Source organism: Bombina bombina, chromosome 1, assembly GCF_027579735.1.
Source record: "Bombina bombina isolate aBomBom1 chromosome 1, aBomBom1.pri, whole genome shotgun sequence".
In the NCBI taxonomy this organism is placed as follows: Eukaryota; Metazoa; Chordata; class Amphibia; order Anura; family Bombinatoridae; genus Bombina; species Bombina bombina.
The window spans coordinates 7,773,823-7,794,574 of record NC_069499.1 but is presented as its reverse complement, the minus strand read 5'-3'; the positions used below and the strand labels follow the sequence as shown (position 1 = coordinate 7,794,574).

At 37.6% G+C, this 20,752-nt stretch overlaps 1 protein-coding gene across 1 annotated transcript in view; it reads left to right on the top strand.

The window, feature by feature from the left end:
* Positions 1-20,752, top strand: part of ASPG (asparaginase) — a 647,837-nt gene that overhangs the window by 25,393 nt on the left and 601,692 nt on the right. The gene's annotated exons all lie outside the window — the stretch shown is intronic.

Sequence of the window (20,752 nt, the reverse complement as noted above, 5' to 3'; positions counted from 1 at the left end):
TTAATGCCTAATGAAGATGTATTGAAGGGAGAAAGGCATATGCTGTTTCACAGTGGTCACGTTGTAGTGCACACTGCACTGTGTAATCTGTGTGAGTTTCAATCATGCGGTGGAGCCAGGAAGAATACCGCATTCCTCTGTCCAGGCCAGGCTACGCAAGTGAGCTCCGCCTCCACTGTCACCACGTCATGCGCACCCACATACAATCCCATAGGATAGCAATAGCCCGGGCCAGCCATTTAAGTCATTAGTAATTGGTTGATTTAGCCACCCGGCCCTGAGTTCAGTAGAGTGACCCTAGGGACTCAAAATTCTGCTGCCCCTTAAAAATCTGCTGACCTAGGCACCGGCCTTGTTGGCCTATGCCTTAATACGCCCCTGCCTGAGACTGTCAATTGTCTAACACCATGTAAACTTGTAGGAAGAACAAACCAAGCGCTTGGGGTAATCCCTAAAGTCGCTCTACACAGAGGTGTTCTAGCTCACACGTTGTTTACTTGATCCACAATAACACCATGTAAACCAAATACAAAGGAAGGAGCACTAAATTGTATGTTTGCTAAACGTGAAGATGCCTGTGAGCTTTAGTGAAATAGCTTCATAGTGTAGACTAAAAATGGGTAAAGGGAGATATGTGAATCCACCACTACTGCCCACTGCAGATATTAGATCTCTTTATTACAGTTTGTTAGATACCCTTATAATGTCTAGGAACTACCTGGGCTGAGTAGAGGAAGACAGGTCAGTGCTCCTGCAGGCTGTGTGAGGAGTGTAGTGTATGCTAAGCACTGTGGGCATCTGACCATCACACCTATATAAGCTTGTTGGACGTCCCATGCCAAAACCATGAGCATTAATATGGAGTGGCTAGAACAGTGGCTCTGTACAGGCACCCATGTTTCAACATCTCCACTACAAACTGGTCTAACCATGTTTTCATGGACCTCTTTGTGCACAGGGGCACAGTCATGCTGGAACAGGAAAGGGACTAACCCCAAACTGTTGCCACAAAGTTCTAATCACCCAGTTGCCTAAAATGTCTTTGTATCTTGTAGCAATAAGGTGACCTTTCATTGGAACTAAGGGGCCAAACCCTAAAAAACAGCCCCAGACCTCATCCAACAAACATTACAGTAGGCACTATACATTCCAGTAGGTAACATTCTCCTGGCATCGGTTTCACCAATATTCTTTCATCAGACTGCCAGATAGTGAAAGGTGACTTATTACTCCAGAGATTTGCCCCTCTCCAGTCGATGCTTGGCATTGCAGTTGTTCATGAAGCTCCCGAGGTAAAGTTTTTTTTGCTGGCGTTGTTTCCACAGGCAGTTTGGATCTCTGCAGCAGTGAGTGACGTAACAGATGATTTTTATGTGCATCAGCACTCTGTGGCTCCACTCTTGGAGTTTTCATGGTCTACGGCTTTGTGGCTGGGCTATTGTTGCACCTAGACGTTCCCACTTCACAATAATAGCACAGCTAACGGGCAGATCTAGTAGGACAGAAATTTCACAAACTGACTCGTGGCAATTAGTCAATAACACGCAGAATAGTTTCTATAAAAATCCGACTGTAACACTATATTGGATTATTCACCTGATGAAACGGTCATAGAACGCGTTGTGAATTTTTATTGTTTCTTTATACTTACGTTGGATTTTAACACGTTACAGTGCGGATAGTTTGTTACCTGTTGTTCTAGTGTGTGCAGAATACCTGCTATTTCCCATTGCTACTAAATAAACCAGTGCTGGGCACAGTGTTATCAGCTGTGAGATAAGATTTACACAATGTTCAGAGATATTGACCCTTCACTGTTGCCAGCAACGGCTTCTTGGTCCAGCGAACTGGGAATATTTATTTGCTTTATTTTTTGTGAATCCTGTTGTTTATTTGCAGATCTGACCAAGTATTTCACAAAAGAAAAACCAGTTCTGATATTTATTAACCAGTGTCAGAGACGTGACGATGGCTGAAGCTGTCGCACATTACAATGACAACATAAATACATTTAGTCTTCTCTCTGTGCTGCCCATGTGTTTAAGGGTAACTCAGCTTCTGGGCTGGTGTTTTCTTAAGAAATAAATGCCTGGACCTTTTCAGTAGGAAGAGAAAGCGGTTCCTCATCTTTAGTGGTAAATTGTACGAGTGAGTCACCGTCCTGTCACTCAATCACATGGGCAGCTTAGCGCAGAGTGGATTTGATTTAAAGTCTCCATTTAAAGGGACACTCAAGTCAAAATTAAACCTTCATGATTTAGAGCAGCAATTTTAAACGATTTTCTAATTTTACTTCCACTAATAAAAAAGTGCAGTCTTTTTATATTTACACTTTTTGAGTCGCCAGCTTCTACTGAGCATGTGCAAGAATTCACAGAAGATACGCATATGCATTTGTGATTGGCTGATGGCTGTCACATGATACAGGGGAAGTGGAAATATACATAACTGACATTTTGTCATAAAAAAATCTACTACTCATTTAAAACTCGGACTAACTGCTATTGCATTGTCTTGTTATCATGCATGTGTTGTTTATACGCATCTATTGTATTTACTGTATCTTTAAATCAATTTGAGTCAGGGTTTTCTACATAAAGGTTTCATTTTTAGAATAATAACTTCAGATCTTTTTCCTATTGATATCAGACAGTGACTGCTTTAGTTATAATTAGACAGTGACTGCTTTAGTTATATACCATCAGACAATGACTGCTTTAGTTATATACATCAGACAGTGACTGCTTTAGTTATATACAATAGACAGTGACTGCTTTAGTTATATACCATCAGACAATGACTGCTTTAGTTATATACATTAGACAGTGACTGCTTTAGTTATATACATTAGACAGTGACTGCTTTAGTTATATACATCAGACAGTGACTGCTTTAGTTATATACATCAGACAGTGACTGCTTTTAGTTCTATACCATCAGACAGTGACTGCTTTAGTTATATACATTAGATAATGACTGCTTTAGTTATATACATTAGACAATGACTGCTTTAGTTATATACATCAGACAGTGACTGCTTTAGTTATATACAATAGACAATGACTGCTTTTAGTTCTATACCATCAGACAATGACTGCTTTAGTTATATACATTAGACAGTGACTGCTTTTAGTTCTATACCATCAGACAGTGACTGCTTTAGTTCTATACCATTAGACAATGACTGCTTTAGTTCTATACCATCAGACAGTGACTGCTTTAGTTATATACATTAGATAATGACTGCTTTAGTTATATACATTAGATAATGACTGCTTTAGTTATATACATTAGACAGTGACTGCTTTAGTTATATACATTAGACAATGACTGCTTTTAGTTCTATACCATCAGACAGTGACTGCTTTAGTTATATACATTAGACAATGACTGCTTTTAGTTCTATACCATCAGACAGTGACTGCTTTAGTTATATACATTAGACAGTGACTGCTTTAGTTATATACCATTAGACAGTGACTGCTTTAGTTATATACCATCAGACAATGACTGCTTTAGTTATATACATTAGACAATGACTGCTTTTAGTTCTATACCATCAGACAATGACTGCTTTAGTTATATACATTAGACAGTGACTGCTTTTAGTTCTATACCATCAGACAGTGACTGCTTTAGTTATATACATTAGACAATGACTGCTTTTAGTTCTATACCATCAGACAATGACTGCTTTAGTTATATACATTAGACAGTGACTGCTTTTAGTTCTATACCATCAGACAGTGACTGCTTTAGTTATATACATTAGATAATGACTGCTTTAGTTATATACATTAGACAATGACTGCTTTAGTTATATACATTAGACAGTGACTGCTTTAGTTATATACATTAGACAGTGACTGCTTTAGTTATTTACATTAGATAATGACTGCTTTAGTTATATACATTAGATAATGACTGCTTTAGTTATATACCGTTAGACAGTGACTGCTTTAGTTATATACATTAGACAGTGACTGCTTTAGTTATTTACATTAGATAATGACTGCTTTAGTTATATACATTAGATAATGACTGCTTTAGTTATATACCGTTAGACAGTGACTGCTTTAGTTATATACATTAGACAGTGACTGCTTTAGTTATATACATTAGACAGTGACTGCTTTAGTTCTATACCATTAGATAATGACTGCTTTAGTTATAATTAGACAGTGACTGCTTTAGTTATATACCGTCAGACAATGACTGCTTTAGTTATATACCGTCAGACAATGACTGCTTTAGTTATATACCGTCAGACAATGACTGCTTTAGTTATATACCGTCAGACAATGACTGCTTTAGTTATATACCGTCAGACAATGACTGCTTTAGTTATATACCGTCAGACAATGACTGCTTTAGTTATATACATTAGTCAGTGACTGCTTTTAGTTATATACATTAGATAATGACTGCTTTTAGTTATATACCATTAGACAGTGACTGCTTTTAGTTATATACCATTAGACAATGAATAAAATGATTGGCAGGTGAACTATCTCCAGGTTAATAGGTTCATATTTGATGAACTTTTCAGCTGTACTTGTTTAAAGGAGACAAATACCCATTACCTTAATAATAATAATTTATCTAGCTAAACAATAAGATCATATTTTATTTGTACTGCTTGCCCCTCCCTCCTCACACTTAGGTCCTTGTGCAGATCTCTTCTACTAAGTGAGCTTATTTATACTTAGTATGGGTTGATTCCATGTACACAGATTTGCAGGGGAGCAATGGCATTAATGGGACAGTAAAGTCAAAATGAAACTTTAATGATTCAGATAGCACATGCAATTTACTCCTCATATCTAATTAGCTTTGTTCTCTTGGTATCCATTGTTGAAAATCATGCATAGTTATGCTCAGGAGCATTGCACTACTGTTAACTAGCTGCTTGTCATTGACTCACCCAATGTGTTCACAAGCTCCCAGTAGAGCGTTGCTCTCCTTCACCAAAGGATACCAAGAGAATGAAGCAAACTTGTTAAAGGAAGTACATCGGAAATTGTAATCTCTAGAAAGGAAATGGTGTTTATGTCCCTTTAAGGTCTATTTCTCAATTCTGTACATTTCCTTTATAACATTTTGCTGTGAGTAAGGGGCACAAATTCATTGTTTTTTCAGAACTACAAAACCAATAATTATGTGAAAAAATGCCCAAATAATCCGACCTCTGGGAGAGCAGAAGACTGTAATTGGGTTACTGGAAGTTAAACGATACAGCCTCGTGCTACGTCATAAAAACCTAATCCTTGTTTCAGGAGGAATAACCTTTGGGTTATAATGTACCTTAAATAGAAACCATATTCAGATTTTTAATCAAAAAGAGATATAGAAAAAAATCCAATATAACAAAAAATATCAGATTTTTTTTAAATTTTATTGATTTTTTTTTTTACCTCAAAGCATTACCCGCTCCACAGTTATTATAATGTAATTTAGTAGAAGACGGTTACATTAACAACGTAATCTCACTACAGTTATTATAATGTAATTTAGTAGAAAACGGTTACATTAACAACGTAATCTCACTACAGTTATTATAATGTAATTCAGTAGAAGACGGTTACATTAACAACGTAATCTCACTACAGTTATTATAATGTAATTTAGTAGAAGATGGTTACATTAACAACGTAATCTCACTACAGTTATTATAATGTAATTTAGTAGAAGACGGTTACATTAACGTAATCTCACTACAGTTATTATAATGTAATTTAGTAGAAAACGGTTACATTAACAACGTAATCTCACTACAGTTATTATAATGTAATTTAGTAGAAGATGGTTACATTAACAACGTAATCTCACTACAGTTATTATAATGTAATTTAGTAGAAAACGGTTACATTAACAACGTAATCTCACTACAGTTATTATAATGTAATTTAGTAGAAGATGGTTACATTAACAACGTAACCTCACTACAGTTATTATAATGTAATTTAGTAGAAAACGGTTACATTAACAACGTAATCTCACTACAGTTATTATAATGTAATTCAGTAGAAGACGGTTACATTAACAACGTAATCTCACTACAGTTATAACGTAATTCAGTAGAAGATGGTTACATTAACAACGTAATCTCACTACAGTTATTATAATGTAATTTAGTAGAAAACGGTTACATTAACAACGTAATCTCACTACAGTTATTATAATGTAATTCAGTAGAAGATGGTTACATTAACAACGTAACCTCACTACAGTTATTATAATGTAATTTAGTAGAAAACGGTTACATTAACAACGTAATCTCACTACAGTTATTATAATGTAATTTAGTAGAAAACGGTTACATTAACAACGTAATCTCACTACAGTTATTATAATGTAATTTAGTAGAAAACGGTTACATTAACGTAATCTCACTACAGTTATAACGTAATTCAGTAGAAGACAGTTACATTAACAACGTAATCTCACTACAGTTATAACGTAATTCAGTAGAAGACAGTTACATTAACAACGTAATCTCACTACAGTTATTATAATGTAATTTAGTAGAAGATGGTTACATTAACAACGTAATCTCACTACAGTTATTATAATGTAATTTAGTAGAAGACGGTTACATTAACGTAATCTCACTACAGTTATTATAATGTAATTTAGTAGAAAACGGTTACATTAACAATGTAATCTCACTACAGTTATTATAATGTAATTTAGTAGAAAACGGTTACATTAACAACGTAATCTCACTACAGTTATTATAATGTAATTCAGTAGAAGACGGTTACATTAACAACGTAATCTCACTACAGTTATTATAACGTAATTCAGTAGAAGACGGTTACATTAACAACGTAATCTCACTACAGTTATAACGTAATTCAGTAGAAGACGGTTACATTAACAACGTGATCTCACTACAGTTATTGTAACGTAATTTAGTAGAAGATGGTTACATTAACAACGTAATCTCACTACAGTTATAATGTAATTCAGTAGAAGACGGTTACATTAACAACGTAATCTCACTACAGTTATTATAATGTAATTTAGTAGAAGACGGTTACATTAACGTAATCTCACTACAGTTATTATAACGTAATTCAGTAGAAGACGGTTAAATTAACAACGTAATCTCACTACAGTTATTATAATGTAATTCAGTAGAAGACGGTTACATTAACAACGTAATCTCACTACAGTTATTATGATGTAATTCAGTAGAAGATGATTACATTAACAACGTAATCTCACTACAGTTATTATAATGTAATTTAGTAGAAAACGGTTACATTAACAACGTAATCTCACTACAGTTATTATAATGTAATTTAGTAGAAAACGGTTACATTAACAACGTAATCTCACTACAGTTATTATAATGTAATTCAGTAGAAGACGGTTACATTAACAACGTAATCTCACTACAGTTATTATAATGTAATTTAGTAGAAAACGGTTACATTAACAACGTAATCTCACTACAGTTATTATAATGTAATTCAGTAGAAGACGGTTACATTAACAATGTAATCTCACTACAGTTATTATAATGTAAATTAGTAGAAGACGGTTACATTAACAACGTAATCTCACTACAGTTATTATAATGTAATTCAGTAGAAGATGGTTACATTAACAACGTAATCTCACTACAGTTATTATAATGTAATTTAGTAGAAAACGGTTACATTAACAACGTAATCTCACTACAGTTATTATAATGTAATTTAGTAGAAGACGGTTACATTAACAACGTAATCTCACTACAGTTATTATAATGTAATTCAGTAGAAGATGATTACATTAACAACGTAATCTCACTACAGTTATTATAATGTAATTCAGTAGAAGACGGTTACATTAACAACGTAATCTCACTAGTTATTATATCGTAATTCAGTAGAAGACGGTTACATTAACAACGTGATCTCACTACAGTTATTATGATGTAATTCAGTAGAAGACGGTTACATTAACAACGTAATCTCACTACAGTTATTGTAACGTAATTCAGTAGAAGATGGTTAACAACTTTGTTAATGTAACCGTCTTCTACTGAATTACATTATAATAACTGTAGTGAGATTACGTTGTTAATATAACCATCTTCTACTGAATTACATTATAATAACTGTAGTGAGATTACGTTGTAAATGTAATCATCTTCTACTGAATTACGTTATAACTGTAGTGAGATTACATTGTTAATGTAACCGTCTTCTACTGAATTACGTTATAATAACTGTAGCGAGATTACGTTAATGTAACCGTCTTCTACTAAATTACATTATAATAACTGTACTGAGATTACGTTGTTAATGTAACCGTCTTCTACTGAATTACGTTATAATAACTTCAGTGAGATTACGTTGTTAATGTAACCATCTTCTACTGAATTACGTTATAATAACTGCAGTGAGATTACGTTGTTAATGTAACTGTCTTCTACTGAATTACGTTATAATAACGTAACCTCGCTGCAGTTATATCGTAATTCAGTAGAAGACGGTTACATTAACAACGTAATCTCACTACAGTTATTATAACGTAATTCAGTAGAAGACGGTTACATTAACAACGTAATCTCACTACAGGTAGTATAACCAGACGGCTTAAGTGATTGGTTGTGGTTTTAATAGTTTAATGTAACAATTTGTTAATGATAAAATAAATTTATAATAATATACTTAATTGTTATGTTTTGTTATAGCACAATTACAATTGTAACTTGGAGTGAACAAATGCCTGTTATAAATAATGTGATATCCAGTTAGGTTCATGCGAGGTCTTTATAAAGAGCTAAAGAAATCTGCGTCCTTGAATAAGCCGTTAAATGTACGTTAGACGTCTAGAAGTTGCGTCGCTGGGAAGGTTGTTACCAACTAAATCATTGGCAGACAGACTGACTTTACATCAGGCGTTTGGTTATAGTAACTGTAGAGAGGTTAAGTTGTTTGCTTCTGCGTCTGAGCATATGTATTCATGCTTTCCCAAAAAGAATACCAAGAGAATGTAAGTAAATGTTATTACATTATATAAATTATGTTTAAATCATGAGTTTATTTTTTACTTTTCAAGCTCCCTTTAAGGCCACTCAAAATAAATGTTATGGCAAATATTTTCACCTTAAAGGGATATGAAACCCAAATGTTTTCCTTTCATGATTCAGATAGAGCAGCAACTTTCTAATTTACTCCTATTATGAATTTTTCTTTGTTCTTTGTATCTTTATTTAAAAAAAGCAGGATTGTAAGCTTAGGAGCCGCCCCATTTTCTTTTGCATGATGTACCGAGTCCACGGATTCATCCTAACTTGTGGGATATTGTCCTTCCTGACGGGAAATAGCAAGGAGAGCACCACAGCAGAGCTGTCTATATAGCTCCCCCCTTAACTCCACCCCCCAGTCATTCTCTTTGCTGGCTCTAAGCAGGAAGAGTAAAGAGAAGAGGTTTTAAACTGTTAGTTTTATTTTATCTTTAATCAAGTGTTTGTTATTTTTAAATGGTACCGGTGTTGTACTATTTACTCTCAGGCAGGACATAGATGAAGATTTCTGCCTGGAGGATGATGATCTTAGCATTTGTAACTAAGGTCCACTGCTGTTCCCACATGAGCTGAGGAGTACAGGAAAACTTCAGTGTGAGGAACGGTTTCTTGCTATACAGCAATGAGGTATGTTCAGTCATATTTTCTGCATAGACTGTGAAAGGCTGACAGTGTCCCCATTAGGGGAAGGGTAAGCAGTAATCCTAGTGTTATCAGAGGTTTTTACTAGCTTGCATAAAGGGTTCATTTTTTGTGGGCACTCAGTTTGTTATGTAAATTTGTGACAAAAGTTTTTCTGTCTGGGAGTAACGTTTTCTCTTTTATGGGACATTTGCTTGAGGGTTCTTTGGGGTTGTTTATAACCCACATGGCTTTCAGGCAGGGTCTGTTAGTTTTGTGTAGGCCTCAGCAACATCGAGTGAGGTGGGCGGGGCCTACATTTACAAGCAGCAAGCAACTTCTCCTGAGGTCCTGAGAGTCTTCTGAGGGACTAATTGAAGCTTTAAACCCCATATTATCGCTTCCTAAGGGCAGGTAGGGCCACAGCAGAGCTGTGGCAAGCTGCTTTAGGGGGTTTTAACCGGTTTTAGACATATTTCAATTCGGTTTTGTCATTTGGGGGTTTATTGCTTATTAACTTGTTGAATTCCTTCTAAAGCTTAGTAGGTATACTGTTAAAATTTCAGAAAAATTAATATATGCGCCTAACACAGGCCAACACAAATTCATTAAAAAGATCACTAATAAAATTTTAGATTACCAGAAAGGGCCACTTTTAATGTGTGGGGATTTTAATATAGTTTTAAACCCGGAAATAGACAGCTCTTCACAGCGATCATCACTACCTACCTCACAGTTAAATAAAATAAAAACATATCTCAAACAAATTGTCGCCCAAGATGTCTGGAGAACCCTCCACCCGTCCAGTAGGGACTATACGTTTTACTCATACCCTCACGAGACTTACACTAGAATAGATTACATGTTTACAGACGTAAGTGGCTTGGCACTATTTAAATCAGCTAAAATTAACTCAATCACTTGGTCGGACCACTCAGCGGTGGTGAGCTCCCTCGTATGGCCATCTAAACCTATTAAGGATTTTGTTTGGCGGCTAGATGATTATTTATTTACCGACCCTATCAATGCACTAAAAATTGATAAAGCACTAACAGAATACTTCCAATTTAATACTTCACCATTAACATCTCCTCAAACATTATGGGAAGCGCACAAAAGCGTCATACGAGGTGAAATGATGGCTATAAAAGCATACCATAATAAACTTAAAAGAGAAGCAGTTAAGACATTCTTAGATAAAATCCAACAATTGGAAGACAGACATAAACATTCTCCTTCTAATAAGGAGATACTAAGGGAACTGACTATCGAAAAACAAAAACTAGCATCACACCTATCCAAAGAAATTAAGAGAAAAGCATTTCATAACCGACAAAGACAATATGAGGGCCGCAATAAATTCGGGAGGCATCTAGCAAGGTACCTTAAACACAAAAATCACAAAAAATATATCTTACACATTACTGACGAACAAGGGCAATCCCAATACTCTACACCTAGAATAGCACGAGTATTTCAGAGATTTTTCCAAAAATTATACAATATTAGAAATAACCCGCACCATCAACCAGAAAACCCTCAATTACGACCAATCGTAATAGATAATTACCTTAAACAATTAAAACTTCCAACTATCACTCCCGAACAAAAAGATACTTTAGAAGAACCCCTGACAGTAGAAGAAATAAACCTAGTAATTAAAGATCTACCTACAGGGAAAACACCGGGCCCAGATGGCTTTACTCACAAGTACTACACTACATTTAGAGAGACACTATCCCCACAGATGCTAAAATACTTCCAATCTATAGAGTCCTCCAGCGGGTTTTCGGATAGGGCCTTAGAGGCCCATATAACACTCCTACCAAAACCAAATAAATCCATTTCTCTACCTGCAAACTATCGTCCCATTTCATTATTCAACACGGACATTAAGATATTTGCAAAAATTCTATCACATAGACTGAATAAAATTCTCCCCCACATAATACATTCTGATCAAGTTGGTTTTGTTCCGGGCCGCGAAGCCAAAGACAATACAGTAAGAGCATTACACCTTATCCATTATGTCACCAAAAAAAAGATACCATCCCTATTCTTATCTACTGATGCCGAAAAGGCTTTCGAGCGCATAGCATGGGACTTCTTAAAAGCCACGTTATCACAGATAGGCCTAGGCCCCCAAATTATAACCCGTATTTTCTCACTTTACTCTCAACCGAGCGCTCGCATACTGATAAATGGATCCTTATCCGACCCCTTTATTATAACTAATGGAACACGTCAGGGATGCCCCCTTTCACCTCTTTTGTTTACCTTTGTAATAGAGACGTTAGCAACTAGTATTAGGAATAACCCACAAATACACTGTATTAACATTGACTCACAACAATATAAAGTCTCTCTCTTCGCAGATGATATGCTCTTCTCCATCACAGATCCAAAAGAATCAATCCCACAAATAAACCAAGAATTAGAGATTTTTCACACACTGTCAAATTTCACCATTAATAAGGCCAAATCTGAGATTCTAAGTATAAATATGAACAAACACGACATACACAATATAAAACAGCTCACATCATTCTCATGGTGTAATACTTCACTTAAATATCTAGGAGTCAAACTAGCACCAACCTACGATGATATGTTCAATATGAACTACGTACCTCTTAAAAGGACAATTATAAATGACCTCTCTTCGTGGAGATCTAAACAGATATCTTGGTTGGGACGTATAGAGGTTATTAAAATGAACATTTTCCCGAGAATACTTTACTACTTACAAACACTACCCATCCCATTACCCACAACTTATTTACCATCCATACAAAAAGCTTTTAATGATTACATTTGGAACAAAAAGCCGCCTAGAATAAATAAAAACATAATGTATTCACCCAGATCTCAGGGAGGAATGGGAGTCCCGAATCTCGAGTTGTATAGACAGGCAATTGTTTTACAGAGGGTTGTGGACTGGAATATTCACTACCAACACAAACTCTGGATTCCCTTAGAACATCTAATTCACCAAAAGCCCCATCTAGGTAGACTGTGTTGGGACATCTCCAACAAACCCCAAAACTGATATTAACCCGATAACGAGTGAAACATTTAGGATATGGGACAAAATCATTAACACATCCTTATTTATCTCCTCCAAACCATCCCCAATGACGTCCCTTCTGGAGAATGGGGAATTTATATTGTACCCACCTGCTACCACAATAGATCCAGTAAACCAAGCCACAGATATAGCAGTACGGACCATGATTACAAACTAATCAATTCGCACACAGTCAGATTTGATTGCAGATGGACATGAATGTTTCTCCAATTGGTTCACATACCGACGAGCTAGAAACTATATACTTAAACACAAAGACTACAATAATCTGTCTAGACCGTTGACAAACTTTGAATCCTTATGCATACAAACACCACCACTCAGACATACACTATCCATGGGAAACAGACCTAGGTACCATAATATCACCCCAAACGAGCCACGCCATCCTACAAGCCACTAGAAAATCATCTATCTCATCCTCTATCCTAGAAATTAATTTCAAACTCTTACATAGATGGTACTTTACCCCAGAGAAGCTACACAGATTATTTCGCTCCCATCCAAACACATGTTGGAGATGCGGTCACGTAGATAGTAATGATGCACATATGTGGTGGTGGTGTAATGATATTCAAAACTTCTGGCGACACGTAATTAAAGAAGTAGAATCCATCCTGGAGATTGTTCTCCCTCTAGACCCCTTGATATGGCTTCTAAATAAACCCCCAAACATTAAATATAAACCTTATTTGCGGTTATTCACGATAATGACAAATGGAGCGAAACTACTAATAGCCAAAAATTGGAAAAGTAATAAAGGCCCCTCATTGGGTATGTGGGTTGATAAAGTTACAGACCTTCTAGACCTCGAAGAATATTATTACCTCAAGAATGCCAAAATGGATACTTACGCAGAAATATCCCAAATCTGGGAAACTTACAAACATTCAAAGTAAACCTATAGATATACCTCCAACTGGTTGCAGGTGGGACGGGACATGCCCACCACTATCTCTCCCTTTTCCCTTTTTTCTGAAAACCCTTAACCCCCTTTTTCTTTCCCCTTTAAACTATTATGATAAAATCATATGTCCAGAATTCTTAATTCGTACATGTAAATATAAGAAAATATAAGACAACTATTGAACATGTATATTGGAGGAGCTGCGTCTCCCATTTATTGTATGTTACTTTACTATTTTCAATAAAGTTGTTGGGGAAAAAAAAAAAAAAAAAATTTTCAGAAAAATTGAAGCAATTTTAACCTGTTTTGCAGTTTGTGTATGCCTTTTTTTTCTCTTAAAGGTACAGTACAGTTTTTGCAAATTGTTTTTTTTTATTAAATAAAGTGTTTTCCAAGCTTGCTTGCTTCATTACTAGCCTGTTAAACATATCTGATACTGAGGAAACTCATTGTTCAATTTGTTTAGAAGCCATTGTGTTTATATGTCTATAAATTGCAAACGGCATATTTTGACTTATAAAAGTTTGGCATTGGATGATTCTCAGACAGAAGAACTTTGCTCAATCCAAGCCAACCTGGAGACCTAATCAGGCTTGGAACAAGGGTAAACAGGCCAAAAAGCCTGCTGCTGCCACTACGACAGCATAAAGGGGGTAGTCCCCGATCCGGGACCGGATCTAGTAGGGGGCAGACTCTCTCTCTTTGCTCAGGCCTGGGCAAGAGACGTTCAGGATTCCTGGGCAGTAGAAATTGTTACCCAGGGATACCTTCTAGATTTCAAGGATTCCCCTCCAAGGGGGACGTTCCATCTTTCTCAATTGTCTGTAAACTCGACAAAAAGAGAGGCGTTCTTACGCTTTGTAGAAGACCTTTTTACCATGGGAGTGATCTGCCCAGTTCCAAAAGCAGAACAGGGGCAGGGGTTCTACTCCAATCTGTTTATAGTTCCCAAAAGGGAGGGAACCTTAAGACCAATTCTGGATCTCAAGATCCTAAACCAATTCCTAAGAGTTCCATCTTTCAAGATGGAGACCATTCGGACTATCTTACCATTGATCCAGGAGGGTCAATATATGACCACCGTGGACTTAAAGGATGCATATCTGCACATTCCTATCCACAAATATCATCACCAGTTCCTCAGGTTCGCCTTTCTGGACAAGCATTATCAGTTTGTGGCTCTTCCTTTCGGGTTGGCCACAGTGCCGCGAATCTTCACAAAGGTGCTAGGGTCCCTTCTGGCGGTTCTAAGGCCACGGGGGCATAGCAGTGGCGCCTTATCTAGATGACATTCTAATTCAAGCGTCGTCCTTCCAACTAGCCAAGTCTCACACAGACTTAGTGTTGGCCTTTCTAAGGTCTCACTGGTGGAAAGTGAACGTAAAAAAAGAGTTCTTTCCCCCCTCACAAGAGTTTCATTTCTAGGGACTCTGATAGACTCTGTGGACATGAAAATATTTCTGACGGAGGTCAGGAAATCAAAGATTTTGTCCACCTGCCGAGCTCTTCATTCCATTCCTCGGCCGTCAGTGGCTCAGTGTATGGAGGTAATCAGACTAATGGTAGCTGCAATGGACATAGTTCCGTTTGCTCGCTTGCATCTCAGACCACTGCAACTATGCATGCTCAATCAGTGGAATGGGGGTTATGTGGATTTATCTCCTCAGATAAATCTGGATCAGGAGACCAGAGACTCTCTTTTTTGGTGGTTGTCACAGGATAATCTGTCCCAGGGAATGTGTTTCCGCAGGCTAGAATGGGTTATAGTGACGACAGACTCCAGTCTTCTGGGCTGGGGTGCAGTCTGGAATTCCCTGAAAGCTCAGGGTTTGTGGACTCGGAAGGAGGCTCTCCTACCGATAAATATTCTGGAATTAAGAGCGATATTCAATGCTCTCCAGGCATCAGGTTTCATTCGGACAACATCACGACTGTGGCTTATATCAATAATCAGGGCGGAACTAAGAGTTCCTTAGCTATGATAGAGGTCTCACGGATAATCCAATGGGCAGAGGCTCACTCTTGCCATCTGTCAGCGATCTATATCCCAGGTGTAGAGAACTGGGAGGCAGATTTTCTAAGTCAGACTTTTCATCCAGGGTAGTGGGAACTCCATCCGGAGGTGTTTGCTCAGCTGGTTCGGCTATGGGGCACACCAGAGTTGGATCTGATGGCGTCTCGTCAGAACGCCAAACTTCCTAGTTACGGCTCCAGGTCAAGGGATCCTCAGGCTGTACTGATAGATGCTCTAGCAGTACCCTGGTTGTTCAACCTGGCTTATGTGTTTCCACATTTCCCTCTCCTTCCACATCTGATTGCCAGAATCAAACAGGATAGAGCATCAGTGCTTTTGATAGCGCCTGCGTGGCCACACAGAACTTGGTATGCAGACCTGGTGGACATGTCATCCCTTCCACCATGGTCTCTGCCATTGAGACAGGACCTTCTGATTCAAGGTCCATTCAAGCATCCAAATCTAATTTCTCTGCAACTGACTGCGTGAAGATTGAACGCTTGATTCTATCAAAGCGGGGTTTCTGAGTCAGTCATAAATACCTTGATTCAGGCTCGAAAGCCTGTTACCAGGAAAATTTATCATAAGATATGGCGTAAATATCTTTTTTGGTGCGAATCCAAAGGCTTCTCCTGGAGTAAAATCAGGATTCCTAGGATTTTGTCTTTTCTCCAAGAGGGATGGGAGAAAGGATTATCAGCTAGTTCCCTAAAGGGACAGATATCTGCTCTGTCTATTTTGTTGCACAAGCGTCTGGCAGATGTTCCAGACATTCGGGCTTTTTGTCAGGCTTTAGTTAGAATTAAGCCTGTGTTTAAACCTATTGCTCCGCCATGGAGTCTAAATTTAGTTCTTAGAGTTCTTCAGGGGGTTCCGTTTGAACCCATGCATTCCATAGATATTAAGCTTTTATCTTGGAAAGTTTTGTTCCTAGTTGCTATCTCTTCAGCTCGAAGAGTTTCTGAACTATCTACATTACAATGTGACTCTCCTTATCTCTGTGTTTCATGCTGATAAGGTGGTTTTGCGTACCAAGCCTGGGTTCCTACCTAAGGTTGTTACTAACAGGAATATCAATCAAGAAATTGTTGTTCCTTCTCTGTGTCCTAATCCTTCTTATAAGAAGGAACGTCTGTTGCACAACTTGGACGTGGTTCGTTCTTTGAAAGATTTTCGTCAAACATCTTCTTTGTTTGTTGTCTATTCTGGAAAGCGTAGGGGTCAAAAGGCTACGGTGACTTCTCTTTCCTTCTGGCTGAAAAGCATCATCCGTTTGGCTTATGAGACTGCTGGACAGCAGCCTCCTGAAAGGATTACCGCTCATTCTACTAGAGCGGTAGCTTCCACATGGTCTTTTAAAAATGATGCTTCTGTTGAACAAATTTGTAAGGCTGCAACTTGGTCGTCGCTTCATAACTTTTAAAATTTTTATAAATTTTATACTTTTGCTTCTTCGGAGGCTATTTTTGGGAGACAGGTTTTGCAAGCAGTGGTGCCTTCCGTTTAGGATCCTGTCTTGTCCCTCCCTTCATCCGTATCCTAAAACTTTGGTATTGGTATCCCAGAAGTTAGGATGAATCAGTGGACTCGGTACATCATGCAAAAGAAAACAAAATTTATGCTTACCTGATAAATTTCTTTCTTTTGCAATGTACCGAGTCCACGGCCCGCCCTGTCTATTCAAGACAGATAGTAGTATATTTTTTTTTTTTTAATGTAAACTTCAGTCACCTCTGCACCTTCTAGTTTCTCCTTTTCTTCCTTGGCCTAAGGTCAAATGACTGGGGGCTGGAGTTAAGGGGGGAGCTATATGCTGTGGTGCTCTCTTTGCCACTTCCTGTCAGGAAGGACAATATCCCACAAGTTAGGATGAATCAGTGAGACTTAGGCAGCCAGCTGTGGGCACAGAGAACCCCCAAAGGATATAAGTGATTTAGCCGCAGGTGCCAGTCTGCTTTGTGCTCATACCCTGGTGCTGACTACATGCACAGAGGGCAGCAAGAGGACTGAATCATATTACACAGCGCAGGCTAGGGACCTGCATAAAGCTCCCCCTAGTGGCGTAGTGCAAACTGATTCCTAGTGCACAATATCTATTATCTCTTCCTCTTATAGTAGCAGTTATTTCCCCCAATAAAACACTTGGGAATTGACCCTATATTCCTATTGGTTACTGCAGTTTGGCTGAAATTCTCCCTTAGCTATGATGGGAGACTGTGTTATGTGCTATAAATAAATGAATGCCCAAGCTGTCTATAATGTAAGTGACTGTGTCCGTCGTACTAAATATTAGCTTGTGCTGTGTTTTAGGAGTTTGCTACAGAGATAGAAAATAACATCTCAGTACAACTTTCTGCTCTCTCTGTCTGAGGATCCATGATAGGAATGTGCTCCAAGCCATCTGTTACCTGCTGCGGTTTATTAAATTGTTTACAATTTTTATTCTCTGCTCTTGGGTGTTTAAACCACCACATATACTGGCAATGTCAGCCCTGCAGTAATGAGAACAGAAAGGCTATGTAAACAAGATTCAGCAAAATAAATCAGTGTTAATAAAATGTTTATTTTTAATTTATTGCAGAAAGAAATGCGAAAAGGAGAGCATTGTGTTTATAGTGTGATAACGTGACCTGTTGTCCATATTTTTTTTTTATATATATCTATCTATCTCTATCCCTTTGTTCTATCCTTATTTTATAATCTACTAGTTGGTAAGATTGCCCAGAGGGCAGTCTATATGTTGTAAATACAACCCCCAAACTATAAAAAATAGAAATACAGAAAAAATAAACACATTATCCAAAATATTTTTTTTTTTTTTAAACCTAATCCCTATGAAAATAAAAAAGCCCCCCCCCCATAAAAATACCGCCTAATCTAATGCTAAACTACCAATAGCCCTTAAAAGGGCTTTTTTAAAGGCATTGCCCTAAGTTAAACAGCTCGTTTATAAGTCGTTTACATAAAAAATAAAGTCCCCCCTAACAGTAAAACCCACCACCTACCAAACCCCCCAAAATAAAAAACCTAACACTAAAAAAACCTAAACTACCCATTGCCCTTAAAAGGGCATTTAAAAAAACAAAAAAAAACAAAAACCCTAACACTAATGCCCCAAATAGGTACTCACGGTTTCAGAAGTCCGGCGGAGAAGGTTCTTCTTCCAGGCGGGTCCATCATCTTCATCCACAGCAAAGGCGGCGCAAAGCAGATGTCCGTGGTGGTCCTCGGCGACATGGAGGCTCCTCTTCATCTGGTCATCTGTGGTATACTGAAGAAAGAATGCAAGGTACCGCAATCAATTTGGGGTACCTTGCATTCCTATTGGCTGAATTTTTCAAAACAGCCAATAGGATTAAAGCTGCTAAAATCCTATTGGCTGTTCAAATTGGCCAATAAGATTTCAGTAGCTCTCATCCTATTGGCTGATTTTAAAAAATTCAGCCAATAGGAATTCACAGTACCCTAATAAATATGGGGTACCTTGAATTCTTTCTTCAGTGTGCGGCGGACGATCCCATGAAGTGGAACCTCCACGCCTCCGCTGAGGAGTGCCGCAGATGACTGCCACCTAGGATCTTTAGTTCTGGGAAGACCGCTCCGGACCTCAGCTCCGTGCTGCATTCACTGTGGATGAAGATGATGGACTCGCCTGGAAAAAGACCTCCGCCGGACTTCAGGAACTCTGAGTACCTATTTGGGGCTTTAGTGTTTTTTTATTTTTTTTTTATTTTTTGGGCACTTGGAAAAAGAGCTGAATGCACTGTGAAGGGCAATGCCCATACAAATGCCCTTTTCAGGGCAATGGGTATATTAGGTTTATTAGTGTTAGGTTTTTATTTTTATTTTGGGGGGTTTGGTAGGTGGGGGGTTTTACTGTTAGGGGGGACTTTGTTTATTTTTTAATGTAAAAGAGCTGTTTAACCTTTTAAGGGCAATGGGTATATTAGGTTTATTAGCGTTAGGTTTTTATTATTTTGGGAGGTTTGGTGGGTGGGGATTTTACTGTTAGGGGGGACTTATTTTTTTTTTTAATGTAAAAGAGCTGTTTAACCTTTTAAGGGCTATTGGTAGTTTAGCATTAGATTAGGGGGTGTTTTTATTTTGGGGGGGCTTTTTTATTTTCATAGGGATTAGGTTTAATTTTTTTTTATTTTGGATAATGTTTATTTTTTGTAATTAGATTAATGTAATGTAATTTTTTGTTGTATTTTTTATTGTAATGTAATTTATTTTTATTGTAATTAAGGGGTTAATTTAGGGGGGCTAGGTTAGGGGGCTTAGTCATTAAATTTAGTTTTTTGCGTTGTGGGGGTTGGCGGTGTAGGAGTTAATAGGTAAATTAGGTTTAATGTGTTGTGGGGGATTGGCGGTTTAGGGGTTAATAGATGTATTAGGTAGTTTGCGAGGCTTTTTTTAATAGTTATTGCAGGCATTATTTTTTTTTTTTTGTAATGCTCAGTTTGCCTTCGCTGCATCCATGTGAATTATTTTGGCTGCGCGCGCAGCCAACATTCCTTTGAGGATGCGTGCGCAACTGCCGACGGACATTACAAACGCAATTATAGTATAGATATATATATTGGTGTGTGTGTGTATATGTATGTGCTCAAAATTTCAAGCCTTAAGCTACTAGCCAGTCCAAAATGTTACTCGCCACTTTTGATCCCATCCATAGCACACCCACCCCCTCTTTGCATATGTTTAGCCAATGTGAAACAACGTATTGTGCAGTAATTGTTTGTTTTATACCATAAATTAAATAATGCTACATACAGTGATAAATAAAAATAAAGTGCATAGCAGTCAGTCACATCAACTAGAGGTTCTGGGGAAGACACAAGCTGGACATAAAAATGTTGTTGAACTGAGAGAGTGCAGAGTGTGTTGACATTAATGTGAGGTCATTGCAGACCTGGCCCTATCTTTTCCACTCCCTCCTCTCTCCAATCTCTCTTATTACCCCCTCCTTTCTCTCTCAGGCCATATCTATTTAATTTTTTTTCTTTCTCGCTCTCCTCTTATATCTTTTCACTCTTTTTGGTTTTCTCCACTCTTTCTTAAACAGTCTGCGCACTAATGGGGTCCCTCGAGGAA